Below are 13,665 nucleotides of genomic sequence, written 5' to 3'. Positions count from 1 at the left end.
AAGATGAGTAACATTTGGAAGAATTGGAAAACAATGTCTGCAAAGTACTTGGAAAGTTGAAATATTATTTTGCAAGCAAATGGATCAGCCTGTTAATAATGTTTCCACCTTTAAAAGACATGTGCAAGCCATGTCTAATCACAAATTTACAACGCTAAATCTGATGGGCAAACTAGCAGCAGAGGATTATCAAACGAACTGCAGATATATTCCATCCTTGTTAAGGACATATTTAATCTGTCTAAAATTGCAACAGCTCCTAGGTCATTCCTTCAAGTTGAACAATACTGAGTTCAACTTAGATCACTAAGCAAAACATAATGAGAAATATACTCAGTGAAAATGTACACATTTTTTTATTTTTTTTTAAAAAAACTACGTACTCACAGAAAGAACATAATTGTAATCGTTCCTTAAACTAAATACCTCAATTACTTATGATTCACATTTACCATGCACTTTTAATGAATAGAAGAAACAACATTGACCGTTTATGGAATTACATATTCTGACCTGTCTTTTTATTTACATATGAAACTTACACAGCCAGCCATGTATAAAAACAGAACGGTCCTGAATATTAAACTTGTAAAGTCATAATTCAGAGACAAAGTTGGACAGTAAATTCCAAGACCAGGATATGAGGAGTAGCTGAAGATGTGGGAGCGATTGTGTCAATTGCAGCCAGATGAGTTCAGGAAGGAATACAAATCAAAAACTGCAACAAAGAAATTGAACATACAATAAAATAATAGTTACTTACAGAGACACGGTTATTTTATTTCTATAATCATGCAAGTTAGTGAGTTGCACTTAATTGTTTTACATTTTCTCAATAAACTTGAGCATCGTTTTGTATTGTTGGCAGAACTGACATTCTTCAATTAGCATTAGGATAATATTTTTAAATATAACATTTTAAGTTAGACGGGGTATAGCTATGCCCCTCATGTTCTTGTCCTGTCCTTGTTTATTGCAGCATACTGTTTTGTGGTTGGATGGGCTGGAGAGAGGAGGTGGTGAGAGCTAGGAAGGATAGCCTGTTATATTGCTGACTGTTGTTGTATTGTTCCTATGACGGGAAACGTTTGTATGTCGGGAAAGTTTGTTATTTAATGTTATGCAAGTCGATATGTGGCAAGTATAGGAACATGCTCCTTTTGGACATGGTCACCCCGCCACCCCCCTTTTTATCTGGTATGTGTTACAATTTTGACTGAAGTGAACTGGGTTCCTGCTAACCAGGTCCCCAGTGCCAGTGCTCTTTTCCTAAAATAAGGTAATTGGTTAATTGTTCCCCACCTGGCAAGACTTTTAACACCTCTGTAAGCCCCAAGCAAATGTTGCCCCTGGTGCCTGAGGCATTGCTACTAAAGAGGGTCCCTAAGGGCTGCATCATGTATTTAGCCATCCTAAGGAAACCAGCACCAAACTCAAGCAGACTGCCACTGCAGAATGTGTGAAATGGTGCAAACAAATATGAAAACATGACCTGGCACACACCCTGTGTGCCATGCCCACAGACACTGCATGCAATTTATGTAAGTCACGCCTACAGCAGGCCTAATAGCTCTAAGGCCGGGTGCATTATATTACATGTGAGGACATATCTGCATGAGAAGATATGCCCGTGTTGTCTAGTTCAATTACTGGATAGTACAAGAGAACAGGGAAGACATCTTTATTATATATACTGGGCAGTGGTCAGTAAGAGTTCCCCAGCTACATAATGGGTTCACTGAAACCTATGGTGTTTGGTATCAAACACCCTGTCTTAATAAATCATTACTGATGCCAGTAGTGAATGTATTAAGATATACACCCAGAGGTCACCTAAGAGGTGCTCCCTGAAAAGCTATCAGCCTCTTAGCGTGCTGGTTAACTGGTATCTTCCAGCCTGCCACCACAGACAAGTTTATGACCCACTGGAGGTGACAGCCCGCACTCTCAGAGGTCAGAAACAATGCCTGCTTTGGAAGGAGAAGTTTACACCTCCTCCAGCAGAATGGCTAATGAACCTGAATATCAAGGCCAGAGGCTTCAAAGCTTCTGCCTCCTTTGATATGCGACTTCGGCTTCCCCTCAGACCTGGGAGGTGCCATTTGGCACCAGGACACATGGGTTATTAGCTATGGGATAGGTATGTTGCACCACCAGGTTAGCCCTCCATCAGATGTGCGCCACAAAAGAAGGATTCCACCATCTTGATTTTGGTGGATTTAGGAACTCTGGGACAGGGTTATGCCCACCTCCCTACAAGCAGTGGTCATATAGTGGGTGTAGTGACCCCAAGGGTAAGTAGCCCATTGGGTACTACCCTTCACTCCCCTTAACACCCCTAAATTCAGCATTTAGGTGGCTCCCTGACACCAGGAACTAAGATTCTGTATAAGGAAGAAGGACCAAGAAGAGCTGAATAATCGAGAACTATGGACCATCTGTGGACTTTTGATGCCAAACCCTGCCTGTCTGCTCCTGTTCCAACAATCACAACAACCAGACTAGTCCTGCACCTGTGAATCCTCCATAAAGCCTCTGAGCACTGCCAGCACTTGGCAAACCAGCCAGTGTCTCCCTTGAAGTTGAGAAGCCACTTCCCTGCATCCTGTAGGCACCAACTGCAAAGCCGGTTCACCGTTTTGCTGACTATTGGGTCCACAAAGGCAGCAGCCACCCAGGAGGAGGTTACCGTGCTCCAGAGGGTCAGACCCATCTCCCCACCAAGTTTGGAGAAGCCAGGACCCCCAGGAGCCGCCCTGCCCTAATACCCCGTGAGCGAGACCCCTTACAGCAACCAAGGCAGTTTGTAGTCCATTCCAGACTTCGACACCGCCAAGACCAACCAGCTGACGAGGGACGTCCGCATCGTGGAGGCCAGCACAGAGAGTGGCCCAGCTGTCCTGCTTGTCTCCCCTCTGCAGGTCTGACCAAGTGCTGTGAGTGCCTTTGAGGCAGGGGAACAGCCGATCAAAATGCTCTGGACCAGAGCTCCCCAACCCGGGTCCACGAACCCCGGGTGTGCCCCCCTGCTCCCAAGACCCTCACAAACTGAGCTCCCAGACTTGTCCCCAAGTCTCCCTTTGTAGCCTGTTTCTAGGTGCCTGTCCTTCAACGGTGTAGCACGCAAGGCTATAAATCCGTCTAGCACCTCTGCACCCTGACACTCCAGGACAGGTAAACCCGAATTGCTGGTGGATCTTGTAACTCTGACCCCCTACCACCTTAAGCCCTATAAGGGACCCCCGAAATAAGATTGTAAATACTTGTAGGAATATATGTTTCTTTCTCGCATTTGTCTGCCATTGTTGCTTAGCTGTAAAAATTGATAATTGGAAAAGTACTTACACAATGACGAACTTCTTGCTATCAAATATTCCATAAAATATGTTATTTTTCTAAATTGGTCTCGAAGTTTCTTTTTGAGTGTGTGTCTCATTTTTGACTCTGTATGTACAACAAATACTTAACACTACCCTCTGATAAGCCCAAACAGCTCGCCCACACGACCACATAAGAGAACATTTGGGATTAATAATTTAAGCCTTGCAAGCCAATAAGGGTTGTCTGGACTTTCTATGTGGAGTACCTGATTTTGGTACACTACATAAAAAGCCAGCTTCCAACAGTATGAATGTTACTGTAGATATTAAGTGGTGCCGTCCGGGTACTGGGAGGATAATCAGCGTTGACCCTAAAAATCTGCTGTTTGCCAAACACTATGAGACTGTTGTGGCAGGTGGGGAAATGGAAATAGTCCAGGAATGCCCAAGGACTGAATACTTGCAAAAATGCAATGAACAGCTGCACTCTGTAGGAAGCATGGCATGGAAAAGCAATACCACCTAAATTTGTGTTACAGGAGAACTTAGCCATGAAGTGGAGAGGGGACCTCAATCACTCCGCTAACCATCTGAATGCGTAGTGTTGCCATGTTGATAAGAAGCCATGTTCTCTTCCTTACAACACAAGTGCTGCAGTATGCTGAAACAAACGTGCAACAGAATGTTGAAGGTGGTATGCTTTGACGTTTGGCAGCACAGATGGGCATGATCTTTGCCTTCTTATTGTGTATGGCTCCAATGTGGTTGAAATATCCTTCTTTACAAAACTGCCTTACATTATATCAAAAAAGGCAGATATTATGCTGATATTGGGATGGGCCTTCAACTGTGTGGTCTCTCGAGAGCTAGACAGATACCCCACTAGACTGAGTGAAGGAACCAGGCTGGTAAGCACAACAAAGGCTCATGATAGAGCACATGGATTTAAAAGACAGTTGGCGAGAATACCACCTACTTGACTTGGTTTACTCCTTTTACTCACCACAACATGACTCATACAGCAAAATAGGTTTCATTTTGTTAGCCGGCCAATACGGGACTGATGCACAAACTTCAAAAGAGAACTATATCAGATTGGGCCTCATATGTAGTATGCGTATATTCATGGTCTAAACATAGGCCCAGGGTACCAACATTCCGACTGTGTGCTAAATCACTTGAGGATGCTGCCTTTTGGGGTATAGTCGGGCTGTAAGAGTATTCTAAACATAATTGGGCATTGCTTCCCTAACAGCAGTGAAATGGGATGTAGTGAAGTTAGTGGTGAAGGGAGATTGCACTGGGAAAATACATTGGGGGACGAAGCAAATGAAGTGTGAGATAGTAGTAATAGAGAGCAGAAGAGTCGAACTAGAAATGAATGCCCCTACCCGGCTGGAACTGAAAGATGACTTGCTCAGATTCAGGTAGACCTTTCCTGAGTTGTATTCCTCCCTATATAGGTTTTCTGGGTGCTATTTCTGACAAAAACTGCATAGGGAAGGGGACAACTCTGGTAGACTGCTGGCTTTTTCACTGCAGAGGGAAACCAAACACCAACATTTCCTTCACATTAAAGAAAGTAATGAGAATCTGCAGTTGTTAGAAATCGGAATTTACAAGGTTTTTGTAACTTTTTACAGACCCTATACACTGCCCAGAGAACGTCAGGCTCGCTTGCTCTTGAAGATACTTAAGTAGAGCATCCCTCCTGCAGTTTTCCCTGGACCAGAAGTGACAAAGTCCCTAAGGTCTGACTCCATCGTATGTAGGCCCAGACTCCATCTTGACTAGAGTATGTCGCCATTTCTTCCCTCTCTCACACATGGGAGTTCCCATCTTTGCTGATTTATGTATAATCATTGTCATGCCTGGCATTCAATGCAGATGTCGCCAGACGGAATCTTTCTAAGAACTGTGAAAGCGTCAAGACATTCGATTAATGCGAAAGATGCAACCATCAATCCGACATTTGTCTGGGTCAAATGTTTACTTTTACAGTGTTAAGGATAAATAAGAACACATTCAGACATATAACTAAAACATTGTAGTCTGAATTGATGTCCTTATACCTTATTTGTTCATAAGGAAACGTCTATTATGCATACTTAGATGCACATAATCTATGTCAGACATTCTTCACATATGTCAACAAATCCAGTTTGTTATAAGTTTTTGTATATAAGGACGAACACTTGTCAGGTGAAGTCCTTTGTCCAGATGTGCAATATTACCTCGCTATTAAATGCCACCATGATACGATAATATAATGTACCCTGTGTCAGCAATCAAACACCAGTTCATGGTGGGAAGAATTCTGACGCACTTGACTGTGGTTTATCACATCAAGCAGATCTGTTTGAAACATTACACCCGCATTAGAAGCTGTGTCTATTCTATGCCGAAAATTGCAGTTTTCAGAACTATGAAATGAGAAGCCCAGTAATAAGATTGGAAGTCTTCCATTCCCAGCCCATCATCATATACTGACTGTAAGTCCTTGGTATCTTTACCCCCAAAAGAGAAATCTCAGAAGTATGTTGAAATCCTGCAGATCCATCTGCAGAGTGTTTCTAATAGGGGCATCATGTTGTGTGCCAAGCACAAATTGAGTACCCCACCATTTCAAACAAACCGATTTTCCATGCAGGCAAGTCTGCCAAATCCACCCAAAGTCACCCTTCTTCAAACGTATAATAACAGACCTCTCACAATTAACTTTTAAGCATGAAAATGCATCTAAAATATTGATTATTATTAAATGTTCCTCCTACTCAAAACCTTGCATCAGCGCATCTCGCGGAATCCATTTTGCTAACTGCCCCAAAGCTACGGCAAATAATGATGAAAAGGGTCAATTCTCTTCGGCGCCCCTTTCAATGGGTACTATGGCAGACAATCACTTTCACTACTGGGATCTAATATAAAATCATGAGACACTTTAAAGAGGATCAGAGAGTTCAGTCTCGGTACATCCTGCGATGAGGCACCATGGACCCATCTCAGACTGAGTGTCATGGAGCAGCCTGACATAAAGCTGTTTTGTCCTGAGAGTCCTCTGGACCGGATAACCTTCATCGATATTTTGGCAGGATGCTGGCTAGCACTTCTGTCTCAATATCGATGAAGGCGATTGGGTGGAATGAGGCACAGCTAGCAAAGCGTTGATGGGCTTTGGTATAACCGTAGTCGTTGCAGGCTATCCAAAAGGGATTCTGCCTGCCTTAGCAGTATATGTTCCAGAGATGCAAAGCATACTTTGCCTGCAATCAGTTGGAGCTTGGAGTCTCCCTAGATTGCATGCTTGCCATGGCCTTTGCCAGTTCTTTGTGGGTAAATTCAAGGTTAAGCTCATCACATCACACAGCACGATCCCTCAAAGTTCTGCAGCCCTCAGCCCTTTTCTTGGAGATCTGCCACTTTAAAGTTGTATGTAGTAATAAGCGAATGTGTTAGCTGTCTGGAAGTCCTCTGTCCACACTCTTGCATGTACTGCTGGCATTTGATAAGGACAGACTGCAACAATTAGCAAGTGTCCATGAAGCACAATATAGGAAAACTTCTTAGATATATACAGTTCTGCAGACTCAACATGATATTGCAAGATTTATTGGGGATGGGACCAGAAGCCTCAGACAGACAGCATCTGCCGCCAACAAATTCCCATCTTAAAACTCAGCAGTTTTTATTCGGGCTATCGTTATTTAAATGCACTGGCATTCTCACTACCTGCAAGAAAAGAAATTAGATGGAGCCCGCACAGGGTAAAATCCACAATTCACAGTGATTATGTCATTCCTACAAGTTATGGGAACCACTGCTTTTTCAGCATTAAAAGTACCCAAACGGGGGGCGTGGCCAAGATGGCGAGCTAGGAGGACGCTTTCCTCGTGTGCTCCCGAGACCCTGGAGCCTTTGCACCGCCCGACACCGCTGATCTCCCCCGGATCGAGCGGAGGCAGTGCCCGGTGCCGGTGGGCGTGTGGTGGCGTGGCCTGGGGGGCCCCCGGTGACTCCCTGGACGCAGCCAGGCCGAACCGGAGCAGTCCCCGGAGCAGAGGTTGGCCGCCAAGCCGGCGGAAGCCAGTGGGGCCGGAGTTCGGAGCCCGCCGGAGGTACAGCGGGGGGCCTTGGCAGAGCGGCGGTGACCAGCGGAGCGGAGGCGCACCCAGTGCGAGCCGCCGGCGAGGCCGCGGAGCGGGAATCCACAGCGGCCCGACGACGCGCCGGCCGAAGCCTCGAGGGGCGGACCCGGCGAAGACCTTCTACGCGAGCCCGGGGATCGGGTGGGCCGGGAGGCCTGCTTCTGCGCGCCGGCTTTCAGAGCCCATCACGGCGCCCCAAAGGACTGGAGGTACAGCGCGGAGATCGAGGGGCACTCAGGGGAGCCCCGGGGTTCCCGGGGGTGGCGCGGAGCCCCCGCCCTGACGCGGCTACTAGGTGGACCCCGTTGGGCCTATAGCGCGGAAGCAGCGCATATATTGAAGGCCCCTACCGGAGATGAGTCCTGCCTCCTTGTCCACCCACAGCATCGGAGCTCGGCCGCTGCGCTGGGACCCTCCGGCGGGAGCCTCACTGGTGACTCGAGACTTGCCTTTTCCACGCATTGAGTAGCGCGTGGATTGCGGTGGTGTGCACCGGCCACAAGGGGGATCGGCCTGCGCCATTCTTACTGAGACGCGGACGGGAGCGACCCCGACCCCTACAGATGGACTATAACGCTGAAGCTGGCCCGGGGGTACAGAGGGAGCCCTGACAACGCTGCGCTTTGGCCTGGGTGCGACGGGGTGGACCCTACTACCATTGCCTCTGGACATTTTCCTCCACGTAGTGGTGCAGAGGGGGTGCCCTGCTGCCGGAGGCGGACTGCTGCGCCCACCCTTGGGGTGACGCTACGGAGGCCTGGGACACCCTCCGGCTGGGATTGCACCGCGGAGTGACACTCCGGGGGGTGCTTGCACGCGAATCTCGGCCCCTACACTGCTTGGAACCTTATCGGTGCCCTCTCTATCGCGGCACGCTTCCGCCCCTACGATGTCAAGCAACCGAGGGGGTAAGAAAGGTGAACGCACCTTACCAGAGATGCTGAGTAGGACTGCCCCAAGACAGGACAGGAATCAGCCTGCCCCGAGCCCCCCGTCCAGCTCTCGAGGGGCAGAGGGAGGGGAACCTCCGGTGACCCGATTGTTTCTAGAGTCGCTGTTCAGCACCCTCAGGGAGGACTTCCAAACGCTGAAGCAGGAAGTGGCTGGGGAGGTCCGTGAGGTGAGAAGAGAGGTCGACTCCCTTGGAGAGCGAGTGTCCACTATGGAGGAAACTGCCACACCCGAGACGAGGTCCTGCGGCTCAGGGACCAACAGATTGACCTCCAGGCCCACGCCGAAGATCTCGAGAACAGGTCCAGGCGCAACAACATCAGAGTCCAGGGCGTCCCATCTGGAGAAGAAGGGGAAGACGTGGCCGCTTACCTGGGAGATATGTTTCGTGACATTTTGGGTGAACCCAGAGATTTCCCGGTGAGGATTGACAGAGCACACAGAGTGGGCTTGCCACGACGGGCTTCGGCGCCGCCCCCGGACATCTTAGGCTTCCTGCCGGACTTCCCTTTGAAGGAGCGGATTCTACGCGAAGCTCGGCGGCGGCAGCCGGTGAGTTTCCGGGGACATCAGGTGGCGCTGTTTCAGGACTTGTCTACGATTACCCTACAAAAACGCAAATCCTTCAAGATCGCCACAGACTTCTTGAGAGAACATGGCACGCAGTATTCCTGGGGCCACCCCTTCCGGCTCATTTTCCGTTGGAATGGGACTTTACATCAGCTCCGGTCCCTTCAGGACACTTGCGGGGTGCTGGGAATCACAGCAACGGATGACGACACCCCCACGCCTTCCCGCCGATGCACCACCAGGGAAGGGTGGCAGACTATCCGAAGGCACCGACCCACTAACCTGCCTTCGAGACCCGACTCGCCCACGGTCAGAGCAGAAATGGACAGCGCGATACGGGAGGTATCCAGAGACACGTCGTCTGGTGATATGGCCTTGACGGCCTGAGCATACTCCGGGGGGAGATCTTGATGGCCTCATCTTCACAGCAGGTGCGAGGGTTCCGGGGGGGAGGGGGCGGCGGGGGGGTGCAGGAGGTGGCTGGACGTCCACTCGAATAACTTACCACAGACTTGTCCGATATGGACCAGACTGGGACAATGATCTTCTTTCAGGGAATGTTGGGGGGGTGGGGACGTTGGGGAACCGGGAGGGGTGCGGGAGGAGGGCGGTTGGGCCTGGGGGGGAAGGAATGGGGGGAGGGTGAGCCTCAAGTTTGGGTGAGGGGAGGCCGGGAGTTGGGCTGGTTGAGGGACGTTTGGGGGGAGATTCGGGGTTTGTGCTGTGCTATCATGTTTTACTGCTGTTTTTGCCTTGACCTCAAACCGCAAGTACAGAGTTGCGGGTATCGCGCTATTGGGTTATTGCATTTGTTAGGATCTACACCGCCAATACACACGGCGATCACTGACGACACAGGTTCATTAAGCGCTTTCATTGGGACGACCGTTCATGACCCTTAAGATTGTTACCCTTAATGTGAAGGGACTGAACAACCCGGTCAAGCGTAGAGCGATATTATCCCTACTTGAAAACACCCAGGCAGACATCTGTCTCTTACAGGAAACCCACCTCCTAGCCCGAGATTGCCTCAGGATGAGGTCACCGAAATTCCCAGTACAGCTCTTTTCCTCAGGGACTACTAAGACAGCGGGGGTTGCAATCTTGGTGTCTAGAAAGTTTACAGGAGAGATCCTGCACAAGGTTGCGGAGCAGAGGGGGAGGCTCCTGGCTTACAGGGTCAAGTTGGGGGGATTCTTGTTTACTGTGGGTTCGATCTATAGCCCTAATGACCGCCAGGACCTGTTCTTACACTCAGCCTTAGAAGACATCGCGACTACACCGGATAGACACATAATCATTGGGGGGGACTTGAATATGGTCTTTAATTCACTCTTGGATAGATCTGCGCAGCGACGCCCGCACACCGGGGAGTTCTCACAGCTGAGTAACTCCCGCTTGGGTGATCTCGATATGCATGATTTGAGGAGACGCCTGCACCCCACCACCCAGGCCTATTCCTACTACTCCCACGCGCACAAGACATACGCGAGACTAGATCATCTCCTGGTTACGGGACCGGTCGCCGAACTGGCGACGGCTTCCGACATAGGGGTCCTCACGTTGTCAGATCACGCCCCGGTGTCGGGCTCCTTTCAGCTGCCGCCGGTGTCTCCCTCACGGGGGGTCTGGCGCCTCCGGGATACCCTGCTGCATAAGCAGTCTGTAGTAAAACAGATACGCGACGCGATTACTGAGTATCGGTCCCACAACGATAATGGAGATACCACCCGGGCGACGCAGTGGGCCGCCTTGAAGGCGGTGCTCCGTGGTGAGTTCATCGCCATTTCCTCCGCGGAAAATAGAGAACGACAACAAAAAAGGGACGAGCTTACGACTAAGGTGCGGGAGCTGGAACAGATGCATCAGAGGACGGGGGCCCCCAGAATCTGCGCCATTCTTACTGAGACGCGGACGGGAGCGACCCCGACCCCTACAGATGGACTATAACGCTGAAGCTGGCCCGGGGGTACAGAGGGAGCCCTGACAACGCTGCGCTTTGGCCTGGGTGCGACGGGGTGGACCCTACTACCATTGCCTCTGGACATTTTCCTCCACGTAGTGGTGCAGAGGGGGTGCCCTGCTGCCGGAGGCGGACTGCTGCGCCCACCCTTGGGGTGACGCTACGGAGGCCTGGGACACCCTCCGGCTGGGATTGCACCGCGGAGTGACACTCCGGGGGTGCTTGCACGCGAATCTCGGCCCCTACACTGCTTGGAACCTTATCGGTGCCCTCTCTATCGCGGCACGCTTCCGCCCCTACGATGTCAAGCAACCGAGGGGGTAAGAAAGGTGAACGCACCTTACCAGAGATGCTGAGTAGGACTGCCCCAAGACAGGACAGGAATCAGCCTGCCCCGAGCCCCCCGTCCAGCTCTCGAGGGGCAGAGGGAGGGGAACCTCCGGTGACCCGATTGTTTCTAGAGTCGCTGTTCAGCACCCTCAGGGAGGACTTCCAAACGCTGAAGCAGGAAGTGGCTGGGGAGGTCCGTGAGGTGAGAAGAGAGGTTGACTCCCTTGGAGAGCGAGTGTCCACTATGGAGGAAACTGCCACACCCGAGACGAGGTCCTGCGGCTCAGGGACCAACAGATTGACCTCCAGGCCCACGCCGAAGATCTCGAGAACAGGTCCAGGCGCAACAACATCAGAGTCCAGGGCGTCCCATCTGGAGAAGAAGGGGAAGACGTGGCCGCTTACCTGGCAGATATGTTTCGTGACATTTTGGGTGAACCCAGAGATTTCCCGGTGAGGATTGACAGAGCACACAGAGTGGGCTTGCCACGACGGGCTTCGGCGCCGCCCCCGGACATCTTAGGCTTCCTGCCGGACTTCCCTTTGAAGGAGCGGATTCTACGCGAAGCTCGGCGGCGGCAGCCGGTGAGTTTCCGGGGACATCAGGTGGCGCTGTTTCAGGACTTGTCTACGATTACCCTACAAAAACGCAAATCCTTCAAGATCGCCACAGACTTCTTGAGAGAACATGGCACGCAGTATTCCTGGGGCCACCCCTTCCGGCTCATTTTCCGTTGGAATGGGACTTTACATCAGCTCCGGTCCCTTCAGGACACTTGCGGGGTGCTGGGAATCACAGCAACGGATGACGACACCCCCACGCCTTCCCGCCGATGCACCACCAGGGAAGGGTGGCAGACTATCCGAAGGCACCGACCCACTAACCTGCCTTCGAGACCCGACTCGCCCACGGTCAGAGCAGAAATGGACAGCGCGATACGGGAGGTATCCAGAGACACGTCGTCTGGTGATATGGCCTTGACGGCCTGAGCATACTCCGGGGGGAGATCTTGATGGCCTCATCTTCACAGCAGGTGCGAGGGTTCCGGGGGGGAGGGGGCGGCGGGGGGGTGCAGGAGGTGGCTGGACGTCCACTCGAATAACTTACCACAGACTTGTCCGATATGGACCAGACTGGGACAATGATCTTCTTTCAGGGAATGTTGGGGGGGTGGGGACGTTGGGGAACCGGGAGGGGTGCGGGAGGAGGGCGGTTGGGCCTGGGGGGGAAGGAATGGGGGGAGGGTGAGCCTCAAGTTTGGGTGAGGGGAGGCCGGGAGTTGGGCTGGTTGAGGGACGTTTGGGGGGAGATTCGGGGTTTGTGCTGTGCTATCATGTTTTACTGCTGTTTTTGCCTTGACCTCAAACCGCAAGTCCACAGTTGCGGGTATCGCGCTATTGGGTTATTGCATTTGTTAGGATCTACACCGCCAATACACACGGCGATCACTGACGACACAGGTTCATTAAGCGCTTTCATTGGGACGACCGTTCATGACCCTTAAGATTGTTACCCTTAATGTGAAGGGACTGAACAACCCGGTCAAGCGTAGAGCGATATTATCCCTACTTGAAAACACCCAGGCAGACATCTGTCTCTTACAGGAAACCCACCTCCTAGCCCGAGATTGCCTCAGGATGAGGTCACCGAAATTCCCAGTACAGCTCTTTTCCTCAGGGACTACTAAGACAGCGGGGGTTGCAATCTTGGTGTCTAGAAAGTTTACAGGAGAGATCCTGCACAAGGTTGCGGAGCAGAGGGGGAGGCTCCTGGCTTACAGGGTCAAGTTGGGGGGATTCTTGTTTACTGTGGGTTCGATCTATAGCCCTAATGACCGCCGGGACCTGTTCTTACACTCAGCCTTAGAAGACATCGCGACTACACCGGATAGACACATAATCATTGGGGGGGACTTGAATATGGTCTTTAATTCACTCTTGGATAGATCTGCGCAGCGACGCCCGCACACCGGGGAGTTCTCACAGCTGAGTAACTCCCGCTTGGGTGATCTCGATATGCATGATTTGAGGAGACGCCTGCACCCCACCACCCAGGCCTATTCCTACTACTCCCACGCGCACAAGACATACGCGAGACTAGATCATCTCCTGGTTACGGGACCGGTCGCCGAACTGGCGACGGCTTCCGACATAGGGGTCCTCACGTTGTCAGATCACGCCCCGGTGTCGGGCTCCTTTCAGCTGCCGCCGGTGTCTCCCTCACGGGGGGTCTGGCGCCTCCGGGATACCCTGCTGCATAAGCAGTCTGTAGTAAAACAGATACGCGACGCGATTACTGAGTATCGGTCCCACAACGATAATGGAGATACCACCCGGGCGACGCAGTGGGCCGCCTTGAAGGCGGTGCTCCGTGGTGAGTTCATCG

The 13,665-nt window shown here is 51.2% G+C and overlaps 1 protein-coding gene across 1 annotated transcript in view; it reads right to left on the bottom strand.

The window, feature by feature from the left end:
• Positions 1–337: 337 nt before the first annotated feature.
• Positions 338–13,665, bottom strand: part of PPIH (peptidylprolyl isomerase H) — a 204,824-nt gene continuing 191,496 nt past the window's right edge. Inside the window, exon 10 of the mRNA XM_078643042.1 lies at positions 338–718. The gene's annotated coding sequence lies outside the window, so the exon portion shown is untranslated. The remainder of the gene's footprint in view (positions 719–13,665) is intronic.

Source organism: Lissotriton helveticus, chromosome 5_1 (assembly GCF_964261635.1).
Source record: "Lissotriton helveticus chromosome 5_1, aLisHel1.1, whole genome shotgun sequence".
NCBI lineage: Eukaryota > Metazoa > Chordata > Amphibia > Caudata > Salamandridae > Lissotriton > Lissotriton helveticus.
This window is presented reverse-complemented; position numbering and strand designations above follow the sequence as displayed.